The sequence below is a fragment of the Apodemus sylvaticus genome, chromosome 18 (assembly GCF_947179515.1).
Source record: "Apodemus sylvaticus chromosome 18, mApoSyl1.1, whole genome shotgun sequence".
Lineage (NCBI taxonomy): Eukaryota > Metazoa > Chordata > Mammalia > Rodentia > Muridae > Apodemus > Apodemus sylvaticus.
In genome coordinates this window covers 68,387,206-68,406,683 of record NC_067489.1, presented here as the reverse complement: position 1 = coordinate 68,406,683, position 19,478 = coordinate 68,387,206, and positions in this window count along the sequence as shown.

Here is a 19,478-nt window from a genome sequence, read left to right as displayed (position 1 = left end):
GTTCATTAAATCCTTCAATGTTTGCCATGTACTCAGCGATTTGTACCCACTGTTCCTTTTAAAATGTATTTTCAATATCATTTGGCTGCCTTGAGTATTCAGTGCTGAGCTTCCTGTGTTACATGGTTAACACCTCTATATTCTGTCCTCTCCTTTCATCTATTCTTTCATATTCTCTTCTCCTTCAGTTTTGGCCCTTTTTTTATTTTCTTCACCATCTCTATGTAGGCGGTGTGATCTTTATATAAATGGTCCCTAGCTTGCCTTCTCAAGAGTATCCTTACTGGCCTGTGATCAACCCTTCGGTCTCAGATGTTTTCAGACATAAGATTCCAAATACTGAGAATGCTAAATTTTAAAATGGATTTCATTTTATTTCTGGAGTAACTGTCTTATAGCCCCAGACTGGTTCTTTTGAAGTTACTGTCCAATAGACACTCTCATGTTCTCCTTGGTCCTCATGCCTCTGGTTCCCAAGGACTGATATTAAGACTATGGGAGACTACTCTAGCTAATCACATTAGGAGTTTGTTTGTGCTAACAATCATGGATATGTAATTGTCTTAACCATTACCAAATTTGAGTGGCAACCTACTCCATCAGTAAGGTACCCTTCATTAACCCCGTGTGTAGCACCAAGGAGAACACAGCTGTTCCTGTGCCCCGGAATGTAACAAACTGTTCTTTTGTCAGAGAAATACTTTTTTCCACATGACAGCATGAGAGAAAACAAACGTGCAACCATGGAGGAGAAAAGTTCATCTACCCAGTTGGCAAAAATTAGTCAATCTAAGTTGCTAATTGAACAGTGGAAGATGTCTTATCGAATCTCCTCATTTCAACATTACTCTTAAAGAAGCCAACTTTGCAGTACTATTGTGGAAAACTATGTAGTCTGTCAACAAAAGAGAAGCATCTTGGGCCTCAGTTCTCCTGTGTCTATACACAGTTCTCTCTCTGTTTCAGTTGAAACAGCCCAAGAACTATCTGGATTCCTTCTCTATCACCTCCTCCTAAAGACTCAATTCCCTAGAGAGCCCTAGAATCTGCCAGCAAGTAGATAAGTAAAGGTTCAGTTACAAAGTTACAACCCTAGGAAATGTCAGAGCCAAGACCTTAGTTAGGGCACAGTCTTGTCCTTCAATACTTTCTGAACAATTCTACCTTATTTTAATGGTTCCTTATTTGAGGGACTGTCAAATACACACGTTAGTTTCTTTTCCTCCCTGACATTGTGGAGGCATGAAGATGAGTAGAGGTATAGGATTTGGATAAAGGGATGATAAACAGGTTATTGGGATTCACAAGCAAAATTCACATGTGCCTGTTGAAGCAGTTCAACTAAACACTGAGCCAGACTTGTTTACTCAGTTCCATGGTAATCTCAAGATTCTATTAGGAGCTGATGGGATGAAAGGGAATCTGATGTGATTAGGCAGATGAAAGACAACAGTAATCTCAGAAATTAGAGAAATGACACCCTTCACACTAGCCACAAACAATATAAAGTATCTTGGTGTGACTCTAACCAAACAATTGAAAGATCTATATGACAGGAACTTCAAGTCTTTGAAGAAAGAAATTGAAGAAGACCTCAGAAGATGGAAAAATCTTCCTTGCTCTTGGATTGGCAGGATTAACATAGTAAAACTGGCCATCTTGCCAAAAGCAATCTACAGATTCAATGCAATCCCCATCAAAATCCCAACTCAATTCTTCATAGACTTAAAAAGAGCAATTCTCAAATTCATCTGGAATAGCAAAAAACCCAGGAGAGCTAAAACTATTCTCACCAGTAAAAGAAGTTCTGGGTGAATCAGTATCCCCAACTTCAAGCAGGAATACAGAGCAATTGTGTTAAAAACTGCGTGGTATTGGTACAGTGACAGGCAAGTAGATCAATGGAATAGAACTGAAGATCCAGAAATGGACCCACAGAATTATGTTGACTTGATTTTTGATAAAGGAGCAGAAAATATCCAGTAGAGAAAAGATAGCCTCTTCAACAAATGGTGCTGATTCAATTGGAGGTCAGCATGCAAAAGAATGCAAATTTATCCATTCTAAAAAACTTGTACTAAGCTCAATTCCAAGTGGATCAAGACTCTCAAGAAGGAAATGGAAGAAGACCTCAAAAATTGGGAAAACCTCCCATGCTCATGGATCGGTAGAATCAATATAGTTAAAATGGCCATTTTGCCAAAAGCAATATACAGATTCAATGCAATACCCATCAAAATCCCAACTCAATTCTTCACAGAGTTAGAAAGAGCAATTATCAAATTCATCTGGAACAACAAAAAACCCAGGATAGCTAAAACTATTCTCAGCAACAAAAGAAAATCTGGGGGAATCAGTATCCCTGACCTCAAGCAATACTACAGAGCAATAGTGTTAAAAAACTGCATGGTATTGGTACAGTGACAGGCAGGAGGATCAATGGAACAGGATTGAAGATCCAGAAATGAACCCACACACCTATGGCCACTTGATCCTCGACAAAGAGGCTGAAAACATCCGATGGAAAAAAGATAGCCTTTTCAACAAATGGTGCTGGTTCAACTGGAGGTCAGCATGCAGAAGAATGCGAATTGATCCATCCTTGTCTCCTTGTATTAAGCTCAAATCCAAATGGATCAAGGACCTCCACATAAAGCCAGACACTCTGAAGCTAATAGAAAAGAAACTGGGGAAGACCCTTGAGGACATCGGTACAGGGAGAAAGTTTCTGAACAGAACACCAATAGCGTATGCTCTAAGAGCAAGAATTGACAAATGGGACCTCATAAGGTTACAGAGTTTCTGTAAGGCAAAGGACACCATCAAGAGGACAGATCGGCAACCAACAAATTGGGAAAAGATCTTCACCAATCCTACATCAGATAGAGGGCTAATATCCAATATATATAAAGAACTCAAGAAGTTAGACTCCAGAAAACCGAACAACCCTATTAAAAATGGGGTACAGAGTTAAACAAAGAATTCTCACCTGAAGAACTTCGGAAGGCAGAGAAGCATCTTAAAAAATGCTCAACTTCATTAGTCATTAGGGAAATGCAAATCAAAACAACCCTAAGATTTCATCTTACACCAGTCAGAATGGCTAAGATTAAAAATTCAGGAGACAGCAGGTGTTGGAGAGGGTGTGGAGAAAGAGGAACACTCCTCCACTGCTGGTGGGGTTGCAAATTGGTACAACCACTCTGGAAATCAGTCTGGCGGTTCCTCCGAAAACTGGGCACCTCACTTCCAGAATATCCTGCTATACCACTCCTGGGCATATATCCAGAGGATTCCCCACCATGTAATAAAGATACATGCTCTACTATGTTCATAGCAGCCCTATTTATAATTGGCAGATGCTGGAAAGAACCCAGGCATCCCTCAACAGAAGAGTGGATGCAAAAAATGTGGTATATCTACACAATGGAGTACTATTCAGCCATTAGAAACAATGAATTCATGAAATTCTTAGGCAAATGGATGGAGCTAGAGAACATCATACTAAGTGAGGTAACCCAGACTCAAAAGGTGAATCATGGTATGCACTCACTAATAAGTGGTTATTAACCTAGAAAACTGGAATACCCAAAACATAATCCACACATCAAATGAGATACAAGAAGAAAGGAGGAGTGGCCCCTGGTTCTGGAAAGACTCAGTGAAACAGTATTCGGCAAAAACAGAACGGGGAAGTGGGAAGGGGAGGAAGGGAGGACAGGGGAAGAGAAGGGGGCTTACGGGACTTTCAGGGAGTCGGGGGGGGGCTAGAAAAGGGGAAATCATTTGAAATGTAAATAAATTATATCGAATAAAAAAATTAAAAAAAAAAAAAAGAACCTCCACATAAGACCAGACACACTGAAACTAATAGAAATGAAACTGGGGAAGACCCTTGAGGACATGGGCACAAGGGAAAATTTCCTCAACAGAACACAAATAGCTTATGCTCTAAGATCTAGAATTGACAAATGGAACCTCTTAAAACTACAATGTTTCTGTAAGGCAAAGGACATTGTCAAACGGACAAAACATCAACCAATAAATTGAGAAAAGATCTTTACCAACACTGTATCTGACAGAGGGCTTCTATCCAAGATATACAAAGAACTCAAGAAATTAGACTCCAGAGAGCCAAATATCCCTCTTAAAAATGGGGTACAGAGCTAAACAAAGAGTTTTCACCTGAAGAATATTGAATGGCTGAGAAGTAACTAAAGAAATATTCAACATCCTTAGTCATGAGGGAAATGCAAATCAAAACAACCCTGAGATTTCACCTCACACCAGTCAGAATGGCTAAGACGAAAAAGTTAAGAGAAAACTGGTGCTGGCATGGATTTTGAGAAAGAGGAACACTCCTCCATAGCTGGTGGGGTTGCAAGCTGGTACTACCGCTCTGGAAATCAGTCTGGCAGTTCCTTAGAAAACTGGGAATGATACTTCCAGAGGGCCGACTATAACATTACAAGGCATATACCGAGAGGATTCCAAAGCATGTAGTAAGGATACATCCTCCACTATGTTCATAGCAGCCCTATTTATAATAGCCAGAAGCTTGAAAGAACCCAGAAGTCCCTCAACGGAGGAATGGATACAGAAAATGTGGTATCTATACACAATGGAGTACTATTCAGCCATTAGAAACAATGAACTCATGAAACTCTTACACAAATGGATGGAACTGGAGAACATCATCTGAAGTGAGGTATTACAATCTCAAAAGAACACTCATGGTATGCACTCACTGTTAAATGGATATTAACCTAGAAGCTTGGAGTACCCAAGACACAATGCACATATCAAATGATGTCCAAGAAGAAGGAAGGAGTGGCCTTCGGTCCTGTAAAAGACCAGCAGTGCAGCAGTGCCTGGGAATACCAGGACAGTCAATTGGGAAGTTATGGATTGTGGAACAGGGAGAGAAGAAGGCTTATGAGGTTTTGGGGGAGGGGGGATCCAGGAAAGGGAAAAATCAATTGAAATGTAAATAACAAATATATCAAATTAAGGAAAAAAGAAAAGAAAAAAAGTGTGTGCCACCACTGCCTGCTTCTTTGTAAAACCTCACATGAACTACCAGGGAGCTTTCTCTATACTGTGCTCTCTTAACCTCTCTATATATGTGCTCACAGGTCAGGCTGTTAGTTTTGCTACTATGAAATGTGAAGATTCTCATCGTGTAAGAGGGAATGCTCTGTCCAAAATCATAATCTCAGGTATATCAGGGCCAAACTGACACTTGGCACTAGATTCTCATTCAGTACATTCCCTATGCATCCATACTTTCTGGACTTCTCAAAATATGGGGATATCAGCTAAAGAAATGTTCCGATTTCCATCCATACAAGACATTGTAAGGTTGGCAATGTGAACACAGTTTGGGAAAACAGCTTTGTACTTATCCTAGGGACCTCAAGAAGATTCAGGTTTTGATTGGCTAATAGGTGTAATAGTATCATGAAACTGTACTGGTACTCTATCCCAAGAATTACTAGTTGGGGAGGCACAAGTTTATTAGTGATATACAACTGTGTCTTTATGGATTCCTGTCTTATCTTCGTAGATTTATAATTCCTTGTTACAAAGATTATACTGTGTCTAGTGAGGTAAATGAGTATAAAGCTGGGAAATTTGCTTTAGTTTGATCTCTAATACTAAAGAATATCTAGATCACCATGATTTCTCCAGATCCTGTGTATGCTCAAGGTCAGAGTAAAACAAAATCTCCAAACACAAGTTCTCAAAAAAAATTCCAATTCTTTTTAGTAATAATTTGACTTCATGGCCAGGGTTTGCCTATAATTCATCATTCTTTCTAGAATGTGGATAAACTACCATCAATCCTTCTGCCTATGCCACCTGGGAGCAAGAATTTTACTCTTGAGCCCAGACATTGCACTAAGAATTGGTTTACAATATATGCATAGAAAGCTCATTTCCTAATTGTAAAGCATCATCAGGGTTTAGGGACTCAGAAGACAATATCTAAACATAAATGTGTTTTTCCTGATAAGTTAGTGGTTCTAGTCATATCCTGTCCCAGCCTCAGCATCATTCCTGAACTCTTGACCTATATTTCATTAAATCTTTCAATGTTTGCCATGTACTCAGTAATTTTTGGCCAGTGTTCCTTTGAAAATGTATTTATTAATATCATTTGTCTGCCTTGAGCATTCAGTGGTGAGCTTCCTGTGCTACATGGCTAACACCCCTATGTTCTGTCTTCTCCTTTCATCTATTCTTCATATTCTCCTCTCCAGCAATCTTGCCCAATTTTTTTCATTTTCTTCACTGTCTCTAGGTAAAGGTGGTGTGATCTTTTTATAAATGGTCCCTAGCTTGCCTTCTCAAGAGTATCAGTTTGCTTACTGCCCTGTGATCCACCCTGCCTTCTTAGTGGGTGTCAGATGTAAGAGAGCTACTACTGGGAATGCTAATTTTTAAAATTCATTTCCTTTTATTACTCGAGGAACCATCTTATAGCCCCTGAGTGACTCTCTTGAAGTTACTGTCCAAGAGAAACTCTCATGTTCACATTGGTTCTCATGCCTCTGGTTCCCAAGGGTGGACATTAAAGGTGTATGCCACCATACTCTAGCTATTCACAATAGGAGTTTGTTTGTAATGACAATCAAGGAATGTAATTATCTTAAACCATTTGCCAAAATTGAGTGGAAACCTCCTCCATTAGTAAGGTGCCCATCTTCAACCCAGTGTGCATCAACAGGGTGGACACAGCTGTTCGTGTGCAGGTGAATGTAACAAACTATCCTTTTGTCAGGGAAAGACTTGTTTCCACCTGACAGCTTCAGAGAACACGAATGTGAAACCATGCAGGAGGAAAATACATCTAGCCAGTTGGCAAAAACTAGTCAATCTAAGTTGCTAATTGAACAGTGGAAGATGTTTTATTGAATCTCCTTATCTCAACATTACTGTTGATCAGCTAATCTTTGAAGTACTATTGTGTAATACTCTGTAGTCTGTCATCAAAAGAAAAGCATCTTGGGCCTCAGTTCTCCTGTGTCTATACACAGTTCTCTCTCTGCTTCAGTTGAAACAGCCCCAAGAACTATCTGGATTCCTTCTCTATCCCCTCCTCCTAAAGACTCAATTCCCTAGAGAGCCCTAGAATCTGCCAGCAAGTAGATAAGTCAAGGTTCAGGACAAAGTTACAACCCTAGGAAAGGTCAGATCCAAGACCTTAGTTAGGGCACAGTCTTGTCCTTCAATACTTTCTTTCCAATCCCACCTTATTTTGATGATTCCCTATTTGAGAGACTTTCAATTAAATAAACATTTTAGTTTCTTTCCTACCTGACATTGTGGAGGCAGGAAGACAAGTAGAGGTATAGGATTTGGATAAAGGGATGGTAAACGGGTTATTGGTATTCACAAGGTAAAGGGGTTATTGAGATTCACAAGCAAATGTCACGTGTATGCGTTGAAGCAGTTCAACTGAACACTGAGCCAGACTTGTTTACTCAGCTCCATGGTAACCTCAAGATTCTATTAAGTGCTGATTGGCTGAGAAGGAATCTGATGTCAGAAGGCAGATGAAAGCCAACAGTAATCTCAGAAGCCATGTTTTAAAAGGGACAGACTTGACACCATGCTAGAAAGCAAGCCTAGGGCAGCCCGACATGGCTGAAATGATGGCAGCTATAAGCACAAAACCCAAAGATGGTAGTTCCTATTTCCTGGGCTCTTAGTTAAGAAAGAGTGTCACACATTTCTTGCAAGTGTTAATAAGACACTTATCATTGAAATGTGATTATACATCCTAACAGATAATATTAGTGTATGTTATAGTCACAGATATGTCCTCAGTGGGTGTTTATTTGCTGTTTAATTGCTGTGAAGAACCACCAGGACTGGGGAATTTCTTTGAACAGCAAGTATTTAATTGGGGCTTCCTTATAGTTTTACAGATAGAATCACTGATGTCGTATCAGAGTTTTTCTGTAATAAACCAAAGAGTACAGAGGCAGAGATAGAGACAGAGAGAGAAAGAGAGAGAGAAAGAGAGAGAGAGAGAGAGAGAGAGAGAGAGAGAGAGAGAGAGAGAGAGAGAGACAGAGAGAGACAGAGAGAGAGAGAGAGAGAGACAGACAGACAGACAGGCAGAGAGACAGAGGGACACAGAGACAGAGAGACAGACAGACTGAGAGAGATAGACAGAGAGATAGAGACAGAGACAGACAGAGAAAAAGGGAGACAGAAACAGGATAGAATGAGATAGAGAGACAGCGACTGACAGAGAGAGATGGAGACAGAGACAGACATAAGGAGAAACAGAGTTACATTCAGGTCCTGTTACTGGTATCTTACATCTTAAAACCTACCCCCAGTGAAACATTTCCTCCAAGAGTCTCCCCTAGTGACCTACCTCCTCTAATATATACTTCCAGACTCCCATTGACACATCCCATCCTACAGTCCCCCAAGTTTCATTCTTCTAAAAAATAAGCACCATAATTTCAACTGGGCCATACCTTGTGACCTTCCATACAGTTCATTACAGGAGACTAATGATGCAAATATATAAGTCTGCCGGGCTGTTCTCATTCAAATCATCAGGAAATGGAAGAAGAAGGAGAGAGACCTCTAGGCTGAACAAAGATATTACTGTTGAAAGTTTGTCATTTAATCTCACTGTGCAATTTCCATGAATCAATGCATGGTCCTAGATTGAGAAGATCCTTTAGGGAAAATGTTATATATTTACATAGTGGCAGATTAGATATTTTAAAAAATAATGACATCATGACATTTGCAGAAAAAACTTTGGCAATAAAAAAAAAAACATCCATAGTGACATAACCAAGATCCAGAAACATACATATTATATGTATTCACTTACATCTGGATAGTAGTCACTAAAGGATACTAACCAACCTTTAATCCATACATCCAGAGATAGGATATGAAGAAATGAACTAGGATGGATACATGCATCTCCATGGAAGTGAGAGATTGATTAGATTTTACAGGTGACCTATGTGAAAGACAATGGACACAGTCCCTGAGGAATAGGAAGGGAGCTAAGGGAAAGGAAGAGAATCCTGGGAGATATAGGTTCAGTTGCAGTGGCATTTGAGGCATAACATGGAAACCCAGTGTACTGGAAATCCTAAATTATAAGAAGGCAATCTTAGTGATTTCTACTGATGGGGGATACAGAGTCTCTACTGGCCACTTTTTGTCACCAATAAGGCTTCCATGAAAAGTGACTGCATTGCATTCATTTGAGTTGTTCTGCAAGGTCATCCCATGGAAATATACAAACAACCCAGGCTGTTGCTAAGACAACTGTTTACTCTTTGCTAACTGAGAGTAGAGTTCACTTGATTAGGCCAACACCTACTCAGCACATTGAAATTGAAGTTGAGCAGATGCATGCTTCAAACCTTTGCCCTTATGTTCTAGTTTCTTTGTTGTAGGAGAGTTCTCTGTTGGCCACCAAAAGAGAAACAAATACCAATTCAGCCACAAAACCCTTGACCTACAGTATTTTCTGTTGAAAGTCTGTTATTCAGTCTCATTGGGCAGATATGCTAGGGCAGTAGTGTCAGAGAACATCTGGGAATAATAATAGAAATGTCTGACTTGACTTAAGGCCCAATTAATTAGATAGAATCCATACAAGACGCTGCTTAGGTGACAAAAACATAGAGTGTAGATGGCCAGAGACCTAGTTTAAAATCAAATGCTACTGCTCTAAACAATTAAATAAAAGAAATAGTCTAGCAGTCCAATTCTTCTAATCCCACTGATCATTTCCCTATTCAGCCATTATAAGAAAGGCTTCCTCCTGCAGCAAATGGGAATATATATATAGAGTTCCATACCAATATATTATGGGGGTAGAGAGAGAGAGACAGAGACAGAGACAGAGTCAGAGAGACAAAGAGACAGAGACAGAGAGAGTGACAGAAACAGAGACACAAAGACAGAGACAGAGAATGAAATGCACAGTCCTTTGTGATGTGTGTTCATCCATCTCCCTACACAGACCCATTCATACATTAGGGAACTGTGCGAAATATGACGGCAAGATACTGTCAAAGCAGACAAAATGAAAGAAGAACAATGCCCTCCAATTCACTTGAGCAAAGCTAGCATGAACTGGGAGAAGCAGAAAGAACTGGGCCTACACAGATCCTTTGCAGGACATCTGCAAACAAATGTAGCTTCCTTTTTCTTTTTTTTTTTTTTTTTCCAGATAGGGTTTCTGTGTGTAGCCCTGACTGTCATGGAACTCACTCTTTAGACTAGGCTGGCCTCGAACTCAGAAATCCACCTGTATTTGCCTCCAAAGCACTGTCATTAAAAATATGTGCCTCCACTGCCTGCTTCTCTGTAAAAATTCCCATGAATTAGCTGGGTGCTGTCTCTATACTGTGCTCTCTTAAGCACTCTATATCTACTTGTGCTCACAGGTCAGCCTGTTAGTTTTGCTACTATGAAATGTGAAGATCCTTATAGTGAAAGGGAGAATGCTCTGTCCAAAATCATAATCTCAGATATATCAGGGCCAAAATTGACACTTGGCACTAGATTCTCATTCAGTACATTCCCTATGCATCCATACTTTGTGGACTTCTCAAAATATGGGGATATCAGCTAAAGAAATGTTCCCATTTCTTTCCATACCAGACATTGTGAGGTTGGCAATGTGAACACAGTTTGGGAAAACAGCTTTTTACTTATCATAGGGACCTCAAGATGATTCAGGTTTTGATTGGCTGATAGGTGGAATAGTATCAAGAAACTGTACTGGTACCTCTAGCCTAAGAATTACCTGTTGGGGATGCACAAGTTTATTAGTGATATACAACTGTGTCTTTATGGATTCCTGTCTTTATCTTCATGGATTTATAATTCCTTGTTACAAAGATTATACTGTGTCTACTGAGGTAAATGAGTATAAATCTGGGAAATTTGCTTTAGTTTGATCTCTAATACTAAAGAATATCTAGATCACCATGATTTCTCCAGATCCTGTGTATGCTTAAGGTCAGAGTAAAACAAAATCCCCAAACACAAGTTCTCAAAAAAACTTCTAATTCTTTTTAGTAATAATTTGACTTCATGGCCAGGGTTTGCCTATAATTCATCATTCTTTCTAGAATGTGGATAAACTACCATCAATCCTTCTGCCTATGCCACCTGGGAGCTAGAATTTTACTCTTGAGCCCAGACATTGCACTAAGAATTGGTTCTACAATATATGCATAGAAAGCTCATTTCCTAATTGTAAAGCATCATCAGGGTTTAGGGACTCAGAAGACAATATCTAAACATGAAATGTGTTTTTCCTGATAAGTTAGTGGTTCTAGTCATATCCTGTCCCAGCCTCAGCATCATTCCTGAACTCTTGACCTATATTTCATTAAATCCTTCAATGTTTGCCATGTACTCAGTAATTTTTAGCCAGTGTTCCTTTGAAAATGTATTTATTAATATCATTTGTCTGCCTTGAGCATTCAGTGGTGAGCTTCCTGTGTCACATGGCTAACACCCCTATGTTCTGTCTTCTCCTTTCATCTATTCTTCATATTCTCCTCTCCAGCAATCTTGCCCCATTTTTTTCATTTTCTTCACTGTCTCTAGGTAAAGGTGGTGTGATCTTTTTATAAATGGTCCCTAGCTTGCCTTCTCAAGAGTATCAGTTTGCTTACTGCCCTGTGATCCACCCTTCCTTCTTAGTGGGTTTCAGATGTAAGAGAGCTACTACTGGGAATGCTAATTTTTAAAATTCATTTCCTTTTATTACTCGAGGAACCGTCTTATAGCCCCTGAGTGACTCTCTTGAAGTTACTGTCCAAGAGAAACTCTCATGTTCACATTGGTTCTCATGCCTCTGGTTCCCAAGGGTGGACATTAAAGGTGTATGCCACCATACTCTAGCTATTCACAATAGGAGTTTGTTTGTAATGACAATCAAGGAATGTAATTATCTTAAACCATTTGCCAAAATTGAGTGGAAACCTCCTCCATTAGTAAGGTGCCCATCTTCAACCCAGTGTGCATCAACAGGGTGGACACAGCTGTTCGTGTGCAGGTGAATGTAACAAACTATCCTTTTGTCAGGGAAAGACTTGTTTCCACCTGACAGCTTCAGAGAACACAAATGTGAAACCATGTAGGAGGAAAATACATCTAGCCAGTTGGCAAAAAACTAGTCAATCTAAGTTGCTAATTGAACAGTGGAAGATGTTTTATTGAATCTCCTTATCTCAACATTACTGTTGATCAGCTAATCTTTGAAGTACTATTGTGTATAATACTCTGTAGTCTGTCATCAAAAGAAAAGCATCTTGGGCCTCAGTTCTCCTGTGTCTATACACAGTTCTCTCTCTGCTTCAGTGAAACAGCCCCAAGAACTATCTGGATTCCTTCTCTATCCCCTCCTCCTAAGACTCAATTCCCTAGAGAGCCCTAGAATCTGCCAGCAAATAGATAAGTCAAGGTTCAGGACAAAGTTACAACCCTAGGAAATGGTCAGATCAAGACCATAGTTAGGGCACAGTCTTGTCCTTCAATACTTTCTTTCCAATCCCACCTTATTTTGATGATTCCCTATTTGAGAGACTGTCAATTAAATAAACATTTTAGTTTCTTTCCTACCTGACATTGTGGAGGCAGGAAGACAAGTAGAGTATAGGATTTGGGATAAAGGGATGGTTAAACGGGTTATTGGTATTCACAAGGTAAAGGGGTTATTGAGATTCACAAGCACAAGTCACGTGTATGCGTTGAAGCAGTTCAACTGAACACTGAGCCAGACTTGTTTACTCAGCTCCATGGTAACCTCAAGATTCTATTAAGTGCTGATTGGCTGAGAAGGAATCTGATGTCAGAAGGCAGATGAAAAGCCAACAGTAATCTCAGAAGCCATGTTTTAAAAGGGACAGACTTGACACCATACTAGAAAGCAAGCCTAGGGCAACCCGACATGGCTGAAATGATTGGCAGCTATAAGCACAAAACCCAAAGATGGTAGTTCCTATTTCCTGGGCTCTTAGTTAAGAAAGAGTGTCACACATTTCTTGCAAGTGTTAATAAGGACACTTATCATTGAAATGTGATTATACATCCTAACAGATAATATAGTGTATGTTATAGTCACAGATATGTCCTCAGTGGGTGTTTATTTGCTGTTTAGTTGCTGTGAAGAACCACCAGGACTGGGGAATTTCTTTGAACAGCAAGTATTTAATTGGGGCTTCCTTATAGTTTTACAGATAGAATCACTGATGTCGTATCAGAGTTTTTCTGTAATAAACCAAAGAGTACAGAGGCAGAGATAGAGACAGAGAGAGAAAGAGAGAGAGAAAGAGAGAGAGAGAGAGAGAGAGAGAGAGAGAGAGAGAGAGAGAGAGAGAGAGAGACAGAGACAGAGACAGAGAGAGAGAGACATACAGACAGACAGACAGGCAGAGAGACAGAGGGACACAGAGACAGAGAGACAGACAGACTGAGAGAGATAGACAGAGAGATAGAGACAGAGACAGACAGAGAAAAAGGGAGACAGAAACAGGATAGAATGAGATAGAGAGACAGCGACTGACAGAGAGAGATGGAGACAGAGACAGACATAAGGAGAAACAGAGTTACATTCAGGTCCTGTTACTGGTATCTTAAATCTTAAAACCTACCCCCAGTGAAACACTTCCTCCAAGAGTCTCCCCTAGTGACCTACCTCCTCTAATATATACTTCCAGACTCCCATTGACACATCCCATCCTACAGTCCCCCAAGTTTCATTCTTATTCAAATAAGCACCATAATTTCAACTGGGCCATACCTTGTGACCTTCCATACAGTTCATTACAGGAGACTAATGATGCAAATATATAAGTCTGCGGGGCTTTTCTCATTCAAATCATCAGGAAATGGAAGAAGAAGGAGAGAGACCTCTAGGCTGAACAAAGATATTACTGTTGAAAGTTTATCATTTAATCTCACTGTGCAATTTCCAAGAATCAATGCATGGTCCTAGATTGAGAAGATCCTTTAGGGAAAATGTTATATATTTACATAGTGGCAGATTAGATATTTTAAAAAATAATGACATCATGACATTTGCAGAAAAAACTTTGGCAATAAAAAAAAAAACATCCATAGTGACATAACCAAGATCCAGAAACATACATATTATATGTATTCACTTACATCTGGATAGTAGTCACTAAAGGATACTAACCAACCTTTAATCCATACATCCAGAGATAGGATATGAAGAAATGAACTAGGATGGATGCATGCATCTCCATGGAAGTGAGAGATTGATTAGATTTTACAGGTGACCTATGTGAAAGACAATGGACACAGTCCCTGAGGAATAGGAAGGGAGCTAAGGGAAAGGAAGAGAATCCTGGGAGATATAGGTTCAGTTGCAGTGGCATTTGAGGCATAACATGGAAACCCAGTGTACTGGAAATCCTAAATTATAAGAAGGCAATCTTAGTGATTTCTACTGATGGGGGATACAGAGTCTCTACTGGCCACTTTTTGTCACCAATAAGGCTTCCATGAAAAGTGACTGCATTGCATTCATTTGAGTTGTTCTGCAAGGTCATCCCATGGAAATATACAAACAACCCAGGCTGTTGCTAAGACAACTGTTTACTCTTTGCTAACTGAGAGTAGAGTTCACTTGATTAGGCCAACACCTACTCAGCACATTGAAATTGAAGTTGAGCAGATGCATGCTTCAAACCTTTGCCCTTATGTTCTAGTTTCTTTGTTGTAGGAGAGTTCTCTGTTGGCCACCAAAAGAGAAACAAATACCAATTCAGCCACAAAACCCTTGACCTACAGTATTTTCTGTTGAAAGTCTGTTATTCAGTCTCATTGGGCAGATATGCTAGGGCAGTAGTGTCAGAGAACATCTAGGAATAATAATAGAAATGTCTGATTTGACTTAAGGCCCAATTAATTAGATAGAATCCATACAAGACGCTGCTTAGGTGACAAAAACATAGAGTGTAGATGGCCAGAGACCTAGTTTAAAATCAAATGCTACTGCTCTAAACAATTAAATAAAAGAAACAGTCTAGCAGTCCAATTCTTCTAATCCCACTGATCATTTCCCTATTCAGCCATTATAAGAAAGGCTTCCTCCTACAGCAAATGGGAATATATATATAGAGTTCCATACCAATATATTATGGGGGTAGAGAGAGAGACAGAGACAGAGACAGAGTCAGAGAGACAAAGAGACAGAGACAGAGAGAGTGACAGAAACAGAGACACAAAGACAGAGACAGAATGAAATGCACAGTCCTTTGTGATGTGTGTTCATCCATCTCCCTACACAGACCCATTCATACATTAGGGAACTGTGCGAAATATGACGGCAAGATACTGTCAAAGCAGACAAAATGAAAGAAGAACAATGCCCTCCAATTCACTTGAGCAAAGCTAGCATGAACTGGGAGAAGCAGAAAGAACTGGGCCTACACAGATCCTTTGCAGGACATCTGCAAACAAATGTAGCTTCCTTTTTCTTTTTTTTTTTTCCAGATAGGGTTTCTGTGTGTAGCCCTGACTGTCATGGAACTCACTCTTTAGACCAGGCTGGCCTCGAACTCAGAAATCCACCTGTATTTGCCTCCAAAGCACTGTCATTAAAAATATGTGCCTCCACTGCCTGCTTCTCTGTAAAAATTCCCATGAATTAGCTGGGTGCTGTCTCTATACTGTGCTCTCTTAAGCACTCTATATCTACTTGTGCTCACAGGTCAGCCTGTTAGTTTTGCTACTATGAAATGTGAAGATCCTTATAGTGAAAGGGAGAATGCTCTGTCCAAAATCATAATCTCAGATATATCAGGGCCAAAATTGACACTTGGCACTAGATTCTCATTCAGTACATTCCCTATGAATCCATACTTTGTGGACTTCTCAAAATATGGGGATATCAGCTAAAGAAATGTTCCCATTTCTTTCCATACCAGACATTGTGAGGTTGGCAATGTGAACACAGTTTGGGAAAACAGCTTTGTACTTATCATAGGGACCTCAAGATGATTCAGGTTTTGATTGGCTGATAGGTGGAATAGTATCAAGAAACTGTACTGGTACCTCTATCCTAAGAATTACCTGTTGGGGATGCACAAGTTTATTAGTGATATACAACTGTGTCTTTATGGATTCCTGTCTTATCTTCGTGGATTTATAATTCCTTGTTACAAAGATTATACTGTGTCTACTGAGGTAAATGAGTATAAATCTGGGAAATTTGCTTTAGTTTGATCTCTAATACTAAAGAATATCTAGATCACCATGATTTCTCCAGATCCTGTGTATGCTCAAGGTCAGAGTAAAACAAAATCCCCAAACACAAGTTCTCAAAAAACTTCTAATTCTTTTTAGTAATAATTTGACATCATGGCCAGGGTTTGCCTATAATTCATCATTCTTTCTAGAATGTGGATAAACTACCATCCATCCTTCTGCCTATGCCACCTGGGAGCTAGAATTTTACTCTTGAGCCCAGACATTGCACTAAGAATTGGTTCTACAATATATGCATAGAAAGCTCATTTCCTAATTGTAAAGCATCATCAGGGTTTAGGGACTCAGAAGACAATATCTAAACATGAAATGTGTTTTTCCTGATAAGTTAGTGGTTCTAGTCATATCCTGTCCCAGCCTCAGCATCATTCCTGAACTCTTGACCTATATTTCATTAAATCCTTCAATGTTTGCCATGTACTCAGTAATTTTTAGCCAGTGTTCCTTTGAAAATGTATTTATTAATATCATTTGTCTGCCTTGAGCATTCAGTGGTGAGCTTCCTGTGTCACATGGCTAACACCCCTATGTTCTGTCTTCTCCTTTCATCTATTCTTCATATTCTCCTCTCCAGCAATCTTGCCCCATTTTTTTCATTTTCTTCACTGTCTCTAGGTAAAGGTGGTGTGATCTTTTTATAAATGGTCCCTAGCTTGCCTTCTCAAGAGTATCAGTTTGCTTACTGCCCTGTGATCCACCCTTCCTTCTTAGTGGGTTTCAGATGTAAGAGAGCTACTACTGGGAATGCTAATTTTTAAAATTCATTTCCTTTTATTACTCGAGGAACCGTCTTATAGCCCCTGAGAGATTCTCTTGAAGTTACTGTCCAAGAGAAACTCTCATGTTCACATTGGTTCTCATGCCTCTGGTTCCCAAGGGTGGACATTAAAGGTGTATGCCACCATACTCTAGCTATTCACAATAGGAGTTTGTTTGTAATGACAATCAAGGAATGTAATTATCTTAAACCATTTGCCAAAATTGAGTGGAAACCTCCTCCATTAGTAAGGTGCCCATCTTCAACCCAGTGTTCATCAACAGGGTGGACACAGCTGTTCGTGTGCAGGTGAATGTAACAAACTATCCTTTTGTCAGGGAAAGACTTGTTTCCACCTGACAGCTTCAGAGAACACAAATGTGAAACCATGTAGGAGGAAAATACATCTAGCCAGTTGGCAAAAACTAGTCAATCTAAGTTGCTAATTGAACAGTGGAAGATGTTTTATTGAATCTCCTTATCTCAACATTACTGTTGATCAGCTAATCTTTGAAGTACTATTGTGTAATACTCTGTAGTCTGTCATCAAAAGAAAAGCATCTTGGGCCTCAGTTCTCCTGTGTCTATACACAGTTCTCTCTCTGCTTCAGTTGAAACAGCCCCAAGAACTATCTGGATTCCTTCTCTATCCCCTCCTCCTAAAGACTCAATTCCCTAGAGAGCCCTAGAATCTGCCAGCAAGTAGATAAGTCAAGGTTCAGGACAAAGTTACAACCCTAGGAAAGGTCAGATCCAAGACCATAGTTAGGGCACAGTCTTGTCCTTCAATACTTTCTTTCCAATCCCACCTTATTTTGATGATTCCCTATTTGAGAGACTGTCAATTAAATAAACATTTTAGTTTCTTTCCTACCTGACATTGTGGAGGCAGGAAGACAAGTAGAGGTATAGGATTTGGATAAAGGGATGGTAAACGGGTTATTGGTATTCACAAGGTAAAGGGGTTATTGAGATTCACAAGCAAATGTCACGTGTATGCGTTGAAGCAGTTCAACTGAACACTGAGCCAGACTTGTTTACTCAGCTCCATGGTAACCTCAAGATTCTATTAAGTGCTGATTGGCTGAGAAGGAATCTGATGTCAGAAGGCAGATGAAAGCCAACAGTAATCTCAGAAGCCATGTTTTAAAAGGGACAGACTTGACACCATGCTAGAAAGCAAGCCTAGGGCAGCCCGACATGGCTGAAATGATGGCAGCTATAAGCACAAAACCCAAAGATGGTAGTTCCTATTTCCTGGGCTCTTAGTTAAGAAAGAGTGTCACACATTTCTTGCAAGTGTTAATAAGACACTTATCATTGAAATGTGATTATACATCCTAACAGATAATATTAGTGTATGTTATAGTCACAGATATGTCCTCAGTGGGTGTTTATTTGCTGTTTAATTGCTGTGAAGAACCACCAGGACTGGGGAATTTCTTTGAACAGCAAGTATTTAATTGGGGCTTCCTTATAGTTTTACAGATAGAATCACTGATGTCGTATCAGAGTTTTTCTGTAATAAACCAAAGAGTACAGAGGCAGAGATAGAGACAGAGAGAGAAAGAGAGAGAGAAAGTGAGAGAGAGAGAGAGACAGAGAGAGAGAGAGACAGACAGACAGACAGGCAGGCAGAGAGACAGAGGGACACAGAGATAGAGAGACAGACAGACTGAGAGAGATAGACAGAGAGATAGAGACAGAGACAGACAGAGAAAAAGGGAGACAGAAACAGGATAGAATGATATACAGAGAGACAGAGACTGACAGAGAGAGATGGAGACAGAGACAGATATAAGAAAAAAAAGAGTTACATTCAGGTCCTGTTACTGGTATCTTAAATCTCAAAACCTACCCCCAGTGAAACACTTCCTCCAAGAGTCTCCCCTAGTGACCTACCTCCTCTAATATATACTTCCAGACTCCCATTGACACATCCCATCCTTCAGTCCCCCAAGTTTCATTCTTCTAAAAATAAGCACCATAATTTCAACTGGGCCATACCTTCTGACCTTCCATACAGTTCATTACAGGAGACTAATGATGCAAATATATAAGTCTGTGGGGCTGTTCTCATTCAAATCATCAGGAAATGGAAGAAGAAGGAGAGAGACCTCTAGACTGAACAAAGATATTGCTGTTGAAAGTTTGTTATTTAATCTCACTGGGCAATTTCCAAGAACCAAAGCATGGTCCTAGATTGAAATGATCCTTTAGGGAAAATGTGATACATTTACATAGTGGCAGATTAGATATTTTAAAAAATAATGACATCATGGCATTTGCAGAAAAAACTTTGGTAATAAAAAAAAATCCAGAGTGACATAACCAAGATCGAGAAATATACATATTATATTTATGCACTTTCATCTGGATAGTAGTCACTAAAGGATACTAACCAACATTT